Below are 13,997 nucleotides of genomic sequence, written 5' to 3'. Positions count from 1 at the left end.
CGGGGCCCACCCACCCAGCCTCTGGTCCGGTCTGGCCTGCCTGCCTGCTTCTGGGTGGGCTTGCCTGGCTTTGGCTACCCAACCCAAACCTATGGTCCTGTTATTTTCCGGTTTTTTTTTTTTGTTCATCTATCTATCTAGACCCGTTCGTGTGTCCTTAAACCTAGCTTGATCCGCTTCTTTTTTCATTCGGAACAGTGTTTTTCTCTCATAAATTCTTCCATATTCCTCCAGAATTCTTCCAAACAAACGAGCCTTAGTCATGTGTCGCCCCACGGTTAGCTTCACGCTTCCTGCCCCCTTTTGATGCATAGGATCCCCCATTGCTTCCTACTAGCTTCCCAATTTCCTTACTACTGCTATGGGTATTGGTTATCGGCCACAACGTAGGTGTGGTGGTCAAGGATCAAAGCCACACTTTGTACGCGAGAATCTAGCGCATTTGCATTGTAATTGTAATTTCTTGTGGCTGCTTGCATATTATGACTATCCAAATTGGAGTTGTGATTTTTGTGGCGCGTCGCAATTTGCTATGTGAAATTTTGTAGCTAGGAACCAAGCAATCGTTGTGGCGCTAGAACAAATCACGTGTGTGTTTAGGTGCTGCCGTGTGGCCAGCCATGCTAATGTCTTTAAAAGTGGACGGAAAAATCCAAAAAAAATATACACAGATAAGAATGCAATCACTCGCCATCCTTGTAAATTTGAGTTGTAAGGGACCCTTGCGCAAACAGAAACAACAGAGAATCACCATGTGAATAGGTGCAGGTCGTTACGGCCCATTTGAGTCCCGCATGCAACCCGCACTATTCACATGTGTGACTCAAGATACGTAACTCCTTCCGTTTTAGATAGGATGTATTATGATTCGAAAAAGGACAAGATTTATTGTCGGGTTCATAAACCCAGAGTATCTAATGGGCCCGCTTCCCAGCAAAAGCTCGGCTCAGCAGACGACATTACAAACGACGTACAACTCCTGGGCCGGCCCAGATACCTAACGACATGCCGGAACAGCGATCCAGTCTCCGACCGGAAGGCCTGGCCAAAGAGGGGACGACGCTCGCTTCCGACTCCGACCCGCTTTTTCGACCGGAAGGCCTGGCCAAGGAGGGGACGACGCTCGTTTTCGACTCCGACCCGCTTCTCCGATCGGAAATACACCGAACCTCTACTTACGGTTCTTCTCCGACCGGCACGGTCGGAGCCGACTGGGAACGACCGACCGGGGACGCCCGCTCGGTGAGGACCCAAGAAATCAGGCAGATCAGATAAGGTAAGGCGCTCAAGTCAACCACGATACCGAGGACCGTACCCTGCACACCTACAGGACAGTATTGTCAGGCCATGCCAGATGGGTAATTTGCAGCCTTCCAGACATGTCAGAACACAAACAGTGTTGTAGACGTCGACATTTGTCATACCAGAAGAACACGATGGAGCCTGCCACATGCATCTGAGCGTCAAACAGTACTGTGGGCGTCGACAAACTGTCTTGTACCCGATGACATGGGCAACAAGATTAGGGCACTCTCTCTCTCTCTCTTAAACTTGTAAGGCCGTTCCCTTCATCTATAAAAGGGGATGCGCTCTCTCCCAACAAAGACGGATCATTCCGACTCTCTCTCTCTCTGCTAGCTTTAGACATTCTGAGCACTCGAATAGCTTCACGGCTCTAGAACTCTAAAGCTACACAGAGCATACGTTCTAATACTTAGCGCACGTAGGAACTCTAAAGCTACACAGATGTATTATGATTCAAAAAAGGACAAGACTTATAAACATGACCAATAATTACTTAAATTGAACAAGAAAACAATACCAATATATTCATGCTTAATGTACATCTTATTACAAGTTGATAAAGCAATTGATGACTTAATGTAAGATTAGATGATGGTCAAAGCACACTTGACTTTTTTTTTATTTCTGAATCCTAATATGCCTTATAAAACGGAGGGAATATGTCTTTGTTGGTCACGAAACTATTTCATCCTACACTCTAGCGAGGTGAGCAATGCTAAACCGTAAAGGAAACAAGTTGTAAGTGAAGTCAAGAGTGAGTATCTTTGGGTTATATTACTTATGTATATGCGATATATATTCTGCCTTCCCGTTTACTCCAAAAGGAAATAATATCTTTGGCTACTGAACCTTCCCAGTGTTCAGTGTAATCCAATATCTAGCTTTATATTTAGTTATTTTTATTTACCAAGGGAAGATTTTATCAAAACTGAAGACAGCTTCATACAGTACGTATCTCTACTATAATGGATCAATCCAAATTATTTTAGATCCATCTAAGATTGCGTCCGCCGCTGAGAGAGTCCAACCATTATGTACCAATAAAATTACACCTAGAATTTCAGCATCATTAAAATCTGACTCGTAATTCTCCCTCAGGCCTCAAACTCAATCAAACGGCCAGTGTTATCTGGATCATTCCCAGACTTCAACGCTGCTGCCGCTCACCCTCAGCGGCGGGTGAGCGCGACCGCGCCCCTACGGCTTCTGGACCTTCGACCGCTTCAACTCGCCAGGCCACCGACCGTCAGGACCCCTTCGATGACCTCATCACCCGCCACTCTGGCTTGCCGCCGTCTTCTGAACACCTGTGCCGGTACGCTCCTGCTTCTACTGGATAGATTTCGATGCTGCCCGTCGCCGTAGGAATTTGGTCAAATTGATTGCGGAATGAGGATAAGGTGTCAATTGCTAGGATGATAGGATGGATTCCTGCAGGGAGCGTTTGGTGACAACAGCTTGAATCCTTCGCTGGGAGTTGCATTTAGACGAATTGTGGGTTGGTTCTATCTAGGGTTTTATTTATCTTGCTGTTGGTCGTTGGTCGAGAGCTCTGCTGATTTTGATTGAGCCGATGAGCTCGGTGAAGCGTCCGGTGATCGGCTCAGCGACGAGGAGGTCGTCTACACCGGCACGCTGGCGCCCTACGCGGCAGGCTCCGGCGCCGGCCACGACCAGCGGCGCAACGCACTGGAGGAGGAGCAGGGAGAGACGAGGAGCGAGAGACGAGGAGGGCGACTGCAGCAAGAAGAGATGGCGGCAGCGGCAACTCGTCGGCATCGATGGCCACGAGAGAAGAGGTACAGGTGCCTGCGCTGCGTGCTTTACTTACCTACCGTGCCATGGTGTTTCTCTGAATAATGCTGAATACACAGCGACTCGCTGAACTTTTTTCCCAAGAAGACTGAAGTTTCATTTACCACTACCGAAATCGGATCGTCGGATAGGGCAAGGAAGGTAACAGGGGTGACAACACACAGGAGCTGTTCCGTCTCAGCAGCAAGGTACGAGAGCCTCGTGCTTCAAAACACCTTACGATTGTTCAGGTATGATATGCTGATATGGTTAAAGCAGATAATGCTCTACCTTATCCTTTATTAGTAATCCCACTAATTCTTCTTTATAAAAAAATAGTTATTCAAAGATGTGCCTGGATATATCTATAGCATTGTGTGCTACTTGATGTTTTTTAGATTGGACGGGGAGAGAAACACACTATATATCGAGGCATAGATTAAGTTAATCTTGTTGTATTCAACAATATAAGTTTGATCATTTTGGATTAATAAATAATATAATGACCATGTAAGTTTGTATCGCTCTTTTTTCTATGAATCTTCAATCTATTTTGTTACATACCATGTTTGGTTGTTAGTTTGCATCACCTAAAATGTCACTATGGCGTTAGCACGGGTAATATACTATGCTACATGGTGCGGAACGTTTTGTAAATGTTGAGTTCAGACTACTCCTTTTGTTAACTTGAACAGGATGTGAACTGTTCAAAAGTGAAGATTCCTCAAGAAAATGGCGAGGATAATTCCAAGTAACTGAAACAACTCCTAGGGACTCATCTCCCAAGAAGCCTTATTAGGTTTGTTCCTCTGAAAAGATAACATGGTCTTTCTATTCTAATTCCTTTATAACACCACCTTCTTGCAGTTTTTGAACATATTGGTTCAAAGGGAGTACTTGGAGCTTGATTTGAGGATACCAAATCCAGCTGTCAAAACAGATATCGAGAAGCTCATAGATGATTTCATATTTATTTGTTTCCTAACCGGAAATGACTGTAAACATGACGCGGTTAGTAGCGCCTATTTCAGTAAATATTTCACATATGTGCAAAGTTTGACATGCCATTGCAGATAAGATTGGGATGGGCGGGGTGGAAATCTCGATTCTACAGGAAAAATTTGGTGTGGAAAAATCTAATGAAGTTGGGAAGTTAAAGAATGACATGGTTAAAATTTTCTTGTTTCTCTGTGCAAATAGAATTGTATGATCTATGATGTATGCTATATTTCTTTTAAATGTAATGTATGGCATCTTGTTTTTTTGTGAAATATCAAAAAGGGAAAAACTATTTGTGCATTTGCTTTGACTAATTGAACTTGCAAAATTTAGGGAAATAAACTATCTGCGCATTTTGTAATGGCTTGTGCTAAATTAGATATAGCAAAGTAGCATATATCTTATTGATACCTATGATAAACTGATGCAGATTTATTATTTACATTTTAGTCTCATACTCAAAATTTGTTCTCACTGCTCATAGTTGTGATGTTGCGATGGATTTATAGTCACACAAGAATGGATCGAGTTCGGAACAATGATATACGTGATCGTCTAGGGGTAGTACCAATTGAAGAAAAGCTTGTCCAACATCGGTTGAGATGGTTTGGCCATATCCAAAGGTGACTTCCAGAGGCACCAGTGCATTGTGGAGTTCTAAGCCAAACTAATAATATGAGGAGAGGTAGAGGAAGACCGAAATTGACATGGGGGTAATAAAAAGAGATTTGAAAGCTTGTGATATACCTAAAGATCTATATTTGAATAGGAGTGCTTGGAAAACAGCTATTGAAATGCCTGAATCGTGACTTGGGACTCTTGGTGGGTTTCACCTCTAGCCTATCCCAATTTATTTGGAACTGAAAGGCTATGTTGTTGATGTATTAATGTTTGCAGAAAGTTGTTAAGAATCAAATCCATCCTGCTTGGCTGAGGATTGTGAACTTTAAAAAGTAGACTGAAAGGCTGTGTTCATTTTTGTAAAGGATTAGGCAGCTGAATTTGTTTATGAATTTGTTTTTCTTTCATCAATTGATTTATTTTTTCTAGACGTCACCATAGCGTTAGCACGGACAATATACTAGTTTAGTAAGTACACAAACAGCAGGGTCACTGGTACCTCATGAGTGGCAACCATCTTAGATTTTTTTTCGTTTCTCATTTATAAATATAAACATAAATAAATACGTGCATGCACGCCATGATTTCACATTTTTGGCAAAACTAGAGACCCAATTCGAAGTTGATTGATTGAATCTCAGCAAATTACGTACGAAGTCGTACCGCGAAACGAAATGGGCATGCATACGTACGCACAGTAATAAGCGTGTGACGACGTGACACGCTTTTGGTGTGTGTGTGTGGATATATAGCTCCGGTGCTATGTCGATATGTACTGTACAGCACAAGAGACGACGATGATTAGAGGGGAGAGACGCTTCGGCTGCCACCGCAAACGTGCCTTGGCAATGTGGCGTGTGGCGGTTAACAAAGCTCGATCGGCCCACTGGTACTAGTCAAAGGGTACTACTACGGTGCGATGCGAAGCAGAGCTTTCAGTCCCAGACCGCATTGAACACGTGTTTACTGGCTCTCCTGGAAAGAGAAGAGAGGCAGTGGCCTACCACGGGGAATTTTTTTTCTATTTTAAACACTTTTTTAAACTAATTTTAAATTTAACACTGTTTTTTTTAAACTAACATTTTTGGCCGCGCCTATTGCCATGGCGCGGCGAAACGCCTGTGCCGCGCCATGCATGGCGGCGCGGCGGCAAAATGACGTGGCGACGACCGGGGCTGCTGACCGGTGACGTGGCAGAGCCTGCCGCGCCACCGATCAAGGGCGTCATGGCAGAGACGGCTAAAAGGGCCGCGGCCCAGTCCCGCCTACCTACCGTGCCCGTCGCTGCTCGTCGCGCCCGTCGTGCCTGCGTGCCTGCCACCTCGCCTGTCCCACCGCTCCTGCCGTCGGCCGCGGCCGCTCCCGCCACGCCACAAAACACTAGCATGCGCCACAAAAATCGGCACGCCACGGCCGCCGGCCGGCCGTCGCGCCCGCACGTCGGCGCGCCACCCCCTCTGACCGCCCGCCGCGGCCTTCGGCCACCGCTGTGCCCGCCACCACCCTCATTGCATCACCCGCGATTGCCGACGCCGCGAGGACGAGCGCCGCTGCCGCGAGGTACTCCCCTAGTGAGTCTAGTTATACATTAGTTGTTGTAGTTAGCCTTGTATAGGTATTAATATTAGATTAGTTAGTATAGTTATAGTTCGAATAGGTATTAATATTACTATGGACATTACGTACGACGATATGGTTGAATTGATGAAGTTTCTTAAAATGCTTTTGTAGATGGATTGTTGTGTTAGAGTTTTTATATGGAGGAAGTGTTAGGAGAGAAGATGGTATGTTTGAGAATATGGAAGAAGAATTGGAATGGTTTGATGAACCTTGTAGCTTCAACGATCTTTGTGTTCGGTTGAATGCAAAGTTTTGCGGTGATTTCACACTGAAGGGGGGTTTGATACTGGGAAGACTATGGCACACTATGTCCTCATGCCCTTTCGCGACCCTACTCACTAGTCCCGCTATACTAGGGTGCTCCAAGGTTCCAATGTGCCCACGGCTGAGGTGGTGGTGGAGAATGGGTACAGGATGCAGGGTGTCTAGGACAGACCGTCCATTGACGGTGTTGTAGGCAATAAGCAAGAATTAGGGGTCGAAAGGGAAGCAACTCAGGGTAACATGGATTTGGACGGTCAGTTGATGTAGGAGCAGTTTCATTCAACTACAGTAGGCTGTATAAGCAATGACTTCGATGTGAACGAGTTTGAACAGGAAGAGAAGGAGTAGGAGGAGTAGGATATGATCGGTGATGTAGTTAGCAGTGATTCAGACGATTCTGATGATAACCAAGGAGGTACAGATGCTATATCAACACCGGTTGATGCCATGCCAGTACCGGTTCATACTATGCCATTACTAGAAAACCAACTGAGGTTTTGCATGGTATCCAAGCTCAGGGTAGACTAGTCCACAGATTCGCCAACAGATGATTATCCCCTATGATTCATGGGTAGAATTAGGCGAAGCGTAGCGAGTATGTTCCACCACCACCTTACACAATGACTGAGCTTGAGCAACTAAGGTCGATGAACTACCTTTCGGGGGCGTTTCAAACTATAGGGATGTCAGTATGATGAATATGACAATTTGTGACACCGGTCTCCAGATGTATAGAAAATCATTGTATGACCATGAGAAAGAAACCCCTTAGAAGGGGATTGTAACACCTCTGGTGTTACGTAGCTCGTTTATTCACCGTGATTTAGGCCTAAGAAATTTTCAAATCAAGTTCTCGGGTTTTTTATTTAAAACGTACTGAGGTGATAAGTGAATCCTGTGTGACTTAGTTTCGTGGACTCAAATAAATGCTCAAGTTAAATTACGCAGTGCGTAGAAATATTTAGGAATGTCTGATAACGATGCTAGCAAGTAAATGGCGAATGGCTTGCTCTGTTGGATTGAACATGAAAACAATTTTTATAAACAAAAATACGATATGACTAGTATATAATACTTAAGTAAAAGTCGGAGTATGATTTTGGTTGTAGTTAAAATATCGAGTAACAAACTTTAGTGGTTTAGCCGTGTTGGAAAATATAAATAGTCGGCTTGGTAAATGAATATTTGAGAGCTGAAATAATAACGAGAGTGCCGATGGCCACTCGCCTCACCTACCTCACCGGTACGAGGCGCGTATTGATGGATGAGTTGGTCGGGCTGCTGCTACCATGTACTACTTGCATGTTCTTCCCCTTCTCACTGCTTGTTCTATTGCTTCACCCTATGCCTCTTGGCGTGCTCTCTGCTCTCTGCCTTGCTTGTATCTGCCTGCTCCGTCGCATCATTCCTACAGCAATCAAAGTCTCTGTCTCCTTTTGCTTGTCGCTGCTCCACTGTTCCCTCTACAGGCATGCAGGCCGGCCATCCTAAGCTGCTACTGTTGCCTCCTACCCCTGCTTCTTGAGGAAGCCATGCCGCTACACTACACTATTCTCCATCCCAGCTTGCTCAGTCGACCCATCGCAGCACACCCATGCCTGGACCCCCTTGCCGACCATGGCTGTCCGCACGCCACCACACCATGTGGGCCCCACCCTATTGTCACATCATGCATGTCGTGGGCCCCACCAACCACTCCCTCGTCCTTCTTCATCATGCTTGAGCAAACAACAAGTACCAACAGCTCTTACCCGACAACAGTACCCACACAGGACACAAGTGCACTCAGTAAGCAAGCAAGCAAGTACATGCACCCAGGCAACAATGTTAATCCCAACATGCAACCATGCCATGCTGCCCTGCTGACCCTGCACTACTCTCGCTAGACACGCATGTTGCCTTGCTCACCTCGTCCTGTCACTCTAGAGACCCGCTGAAGCACGCCAACACCGCTTGCCGATGCTCGCTAACTCCTGCTCCACACCGTGCTGCCCCTTCATCAGCCCTCCTGTGCTGCAGCGCTGTGCCGCAGCGCCCGACCAAACCACAACCGCTCACCTCCCGTTCACCAGAGCTAGGTGTAGCTTCGCCTGCCAAGCCACGCCCGGGCCCGCAGTGCCCCGCCATTGCTGCGCCTTCGGCCGTCGCCTGGCCACCACGCACGAGTGGCGCCCACCTGATGTTTCCCCTCGCATGCGTGCACGAGAGCACGGCCCCCCATGGTCACGCTGGAGCGCCATCCCTTCCGCGCTCCTTCTTCGGCTACGTTGTGCTCCTCATGTGCTCACTGTAGCCACGTCGTCAGCAGCCGCCGCGGCCTCTACTCGGGCCATCACCACACCGCACGCCTACGGTCAGGCCGTTGCGGCCTGCCTGGCATGAGCAGGGCTTCGCCGATGGCGCGCCATGCCGTTGGTGCCGTGCAAACACCTTGCCCGTGCCGCTACGTTGTTACCGCTGTCCGCCTAGCCAGAGCCACCACAGCCGGTGTACCGCCGCCACGGTTCACGCTAGCAGGCTACCAGGGGTCGGTTCGGGTCTCGCCGCGACTAGCCCGTGGTCGCGTGGGTTTTCGTGCCCCTCACTGGCGAGTTCCTGCCGCCGTTGTGCCTTCCTCGACTGGGATTGACCGCTGGCCGGTGCTCCCTGTCCGTGCTCTGCTTCGGAGGAGGTGGTGAGGACGTAAATATGTAAATAGAGATAATAGTAAGGGCCTAGGTGTGATAAACATGACTCACATGAATAGTGTAGTCAAGACTACGGATCAATTTGGTATTTGCATAATTGTGCACCCTCTCTGGACCCTGGCCGAGTGGGTCGACCTGCTCGCGCTGCCGGCTTGGTCCGCCTGCGCCTGGGCACGCTGTGTGTCGCCCCCCATCCCCCGCCTAGGTTGTCCACGTCGCTGCCTACGTGCCTGAGCCATCGCGTCTCGCTGGGCCAGCCGTGTCCACGTGGACCGGCCGTTCCAACTGCTGGGCCACCATGCACATGCGGGCCTTGTCTTGTTGCGTTGTTTTGGTTTTGTTAATTCAGTGCCTTTCAAAAATTGAAAATAAAGTGTAGAAAATCATTAAAATGCTAAACCAATTTTGTTAGTCTCCTAAAATCATGATCTACTTGTTAGTATAATTTATTCATCTAGTTTTAAGATGTTTCCAGGGTTGCTCTAATTGATTTAGAATGCTTAATATTATGAAAATGTAAACTTGTAGGAATTGTTATGGTAAATTGGTAATTGTGTTGGATCTAAAATTTCTATAGTAGGTTCCTAGTAATATTAGGTACTCATTGTAATTGTTGTAGCTCTAGAATAATTAGTTTGCTAGATAAATAGTGATGCCCTATTTTGAATAATGATTAAATCGATAGAATGAAACAACGAAACAACTTGGGTTTGTATAGCTAAAACAATTGTTGAGAAATAATGTCTTGTTCGACAACATGGATACGTAGCTAAGTACGGTCGTCGTCAGAACTAGCTCATTAGCTTGAGTGGCGTTAATCGTATTTTACGAGTCACGGTTGTAGTCGATTAATTATGTCTTTGCATTTGCATCAATATATATCATATAGGTACGTTGATGGGTCAACGGGTCAATTGAAGGATGATTGGGAATCTGAAGATGGTATAATGGTATTCTCTCTAGGAGATGATGCAATGGGTTTTCTATTCAGTTGATGGTGGATGATTTGAAGATGCAGATACCAACTTTTTAATATATATCTTACCTAGGCAAGCCCTAGTGCATAACCCCATACATTTTTATAGTTTAAATTATATTTGTGCATTAAGTTTTAAGGAGTTGAATGAAACCCACTTGCATATATATATATCTTTATTCTATGAGTCTTACTAGTATTACAGGATCATATAGATTGCTATGCTACAGGATTCCGATAGAAGTCGAGTGATTGTCTGTCACTCGCGAGAATAGGAAATATATTACTGTATTATTATCACTTGGAAAATATAAATGGTGGAAAAGAAAAATGGTGACCAGACAGGGATATGGTTTGGGTATTGGTGGGTGTAAGAGGTTGTGTCGCCGTGAACACGGGGCATGGCTTGGTTACACTGCTTCCCCTGTCTATGTCGGTTAAGGACCGGCCGTTGCATAAGACTCTAGGCAAGTCACAGACTTATTATCTCGAGCACATACTTGGGTATGGGCGCTTGGAAGACTTGTTGCTCTCTTGTCGTGGATCCGGTTCTTTCCGGACCGACTGTCTTGGTGGTTTTTGGGTTAGGAGGTCCTTGCACCGCACTGAGTTCGAGACTTAGGGGCGGGGCTTTGAAGTTCGAGTTTGGATGGGGACCTAGACACCCAGGACAGGAGGGTGATGGGTTGGTCCTACTTGTGCCTTGGGTACAAGCGGGGCGTGTGTTTTCGGGGTACCCAGCTGGGGGCATTAATTCGTGAATCATTGGGCAATCCGGTATGGCTTGTTTTGGGGCCTAGCACCGTAGTAAGAACTGAAAGATGAAAGATGGAATGGAAAAAGAAAATTTGATTTCCTATCACCTGCTTGAAAGTAGCACTGGCGCTTACATAGAATGGTTAGTTAATGAACCAATGCGGCTATTAATAAAAATCAAATATAAGGATACACCCTTAGTAATACTCCCTGCAGATGCAATGAACCCACAAGCCAGATAGACTTGCATATCCTTGGAGTCTTTTTTTCCTCCTATCGGGTAAGTCTTACTGAGTACAATTGAGTGCTCAGGGTTTTATTCCCCTGTTGCAGACGACAGGTGGAGGCTAGAGCTGATCTTTGTGTGTGGGATCCCTCCTGATGGGCTCAGAGAGGAATTCCTTTATGCTGCGATCATAGTTTTTATTTATAACTCTTACCAAATGTTTTTATAAATGAAAGTTTTATAATCTGTTGTCATAGTTTACATATAAATGCTTCATCATGTCATGAATAGATATTTATTTCTGTTGATCACATGTTTATATTCCGCTGTTCAATTAAATTGTTTATAACTCTGATAATATGATTACATCTCACTGTTATAATAATAAATATTATACTCTGGTGTTGTATTAAAAGTGATGTAAAAAATGGTTAATAATATTGTAGGCTTTATTCTCTCATTTGTGATCCTGATGGAAAAATGTGAATTTTTAGGTTCTCCCTCGGGGTGTGCCCGACGAGACTGCGTAATTTGGTGTTCCCCCTTGAGTGCTTAGTGTCTAATGGAAGACAAGCGCTCCTGGGAGGCATTTGATTAGGCGGTTCTGCCATAGGGATGATATTCAATACAATGTCAGAGATGAAGCTCTTCCTTTAGGACTATGTTGTGTATCACCATAGGCCGTACACCATCACTCATTCAGACCAGGAGTTGAGGTACCACGTGATATGCAGAAATGGTTGTATGTGGAGGTTAAATGCCCAAAAGAGACAGAGTGATGGCAAGTGGAGGATAAATAAAGTTGTCTAACCCCACACTTGCTGAATAAATAGGGGGAAGGAAAATCATTATCAGCTCACTGCATGTTACCTTGCCCGTCGTATATTGGGGCTCGTTGATGACAATAATGATATTTCAGTGTCTTCTTTACAACAGTCCATATCTAGATTCGTTAAGTATGATGTGAAGTACGGAAAGACTTAGTGTGCTAAGCAAATTGTCGTGGTGATTCGATGGGGTAGTTGGGAGGAAGCGTACAACAGGGTGCCCCGCATCTTATGTGCAATGCATTACTAGAATCCTGGCTTGAAATGGTTTGTGGACACCAGATGGATGTGTTTTTAGGACCCGGTGAGGCAAGTCCTCTATCGTGTGTTCTGGTCGTTCGCACAAATGGAACATGCATTCCAGTTTTGTCGACTAGTCATACTTGTTGATGACACTTTCCTGACAGGAAAGTATAGGGGCACCTTGATGAAGGTTGTTGCTGTTGATCCTAAAGACCAAATAGTACCCATGGCATTTAATTTGGCAGAGGAAGAGAACAATAAATCATGGTCGTGGTTCATGCGGCTTCTACGTGTACAAATGCTTGTCCTATCTCGCACTATATGTTTGATCTCGGACCGTCACCTAGGGCTTCTTAATGCTGCAGCTGACCATATAGATGGGTTCCCACCTCTAGTGCATAAATGGTGCATGAGACACTTTGCCACTAATTTCTGGCGGCATCACAGGAAGCAGGAGGTATGTGACAAGGTAAAGACTTTATGTTGTCTACGTACAAAGCACCAGTTCAAGGAGACAAAGAGAGAACTAGACAAGATGGTAAATGAAGCGAAAAAGGCCTGGTTAGAGACGTAGATGGAATAGAAGGCTCAGTGGGCGTTAGCATATGACGAGGAAGGTTTCAGGTATGGCATTATGACCACTAACTCCTCAGAGTCCTTCAACCGTGTATTCACCGAAGTTCGATCATTGCCTGTGTTTAAAATTGTTGAGTTCTCCTTTCATAAGTGCAACGAATATTTTGTCAAGAGGTGGGAACTTGCGCAGAGGAATATAGCTGAGTAGAGGTGTTTTGGAAAGGCCATAGTAGAACATTTGAAGGAGGCCCAGGAATTGGCCAAGCAGCACACCACCAAGTCATATGGACCCCACCGCCATATCTTTGGTGTACGGGGCAAGGGTGGCACAAGCTTGGACGGCGAACATTATGGTGGACAAAACTACCGAGTTGATCTTGAAAAGGTAGAGTGCAGTTGCAACGTCCCTCAGATCATGCATACCCCTTGCTCTCATATGATTATGGCCTATAGGGTTCGTGGGTACAACTATGAGGATCTGTCATATATGTCACCCTTGTATCTCCGTTCGAACACCATTAGTATTTGGGAGATGAGCTTTGAGCCATACCTTGACCCGACATAGTGGCCACCTTATAATGGTTATGACTATGTGCCTCATCTAGATCTAATGAAGGTAGGGAAGGGTAGGAGGAAGAAGAAGTTACTCAAGGGGGACATGGACGCTAGGGCCTATGAGAGGGTACGACAAAGACATGTATGGAGGAGGAGACTTCAACGAAACCCATGGTAGGAATCTTTGCTCCTTTTGCAAAGACCCTGGTCATAAGGCTAGCAGGCATAGAAGACGAGGGCAACTGGTACTTTCATATTGTGTTTGTATTGCATACCAAGTAGTTTAAATTTTGCAATGCTACATAATGTTAATTTGAATATTGTTAATTTAAATACTCTAACCCTTTGTTTATCAATTTATAACAGGATGACCCCTCCCATGCCGCACCGGATGTATCCCCTTCTTGAGGTGAAGTACGACGACGAGGTTTCCAAGAGGCATCCGAGGGATCCTTACACTTCTATGACTTAGTTGGTTATGTTGAATGAATATTGTTGGTGTTTCAGACTGGGGGGGGTCCTCAACCAACCAGTAAATGTGAACTGCA

This window comes from Miscanthus floridulus, chromosome 2, assembly GCF_019320115.1.
Source record: "Miscanthus floridulus cultivar M001 chromosome 2, ASM1932011v1, whole genome shotgun sequence".
In the NCBI taxonomy this organism is placed as follows: Eukaryota; Viridiplantae; Streptophyta; class Magnoliopsida; order Poales; family Poaceae; genus Miscanthus; species Miscanthus floridulus.
This window is presented reverse-complemented; position numbering follows the sequence as displayed.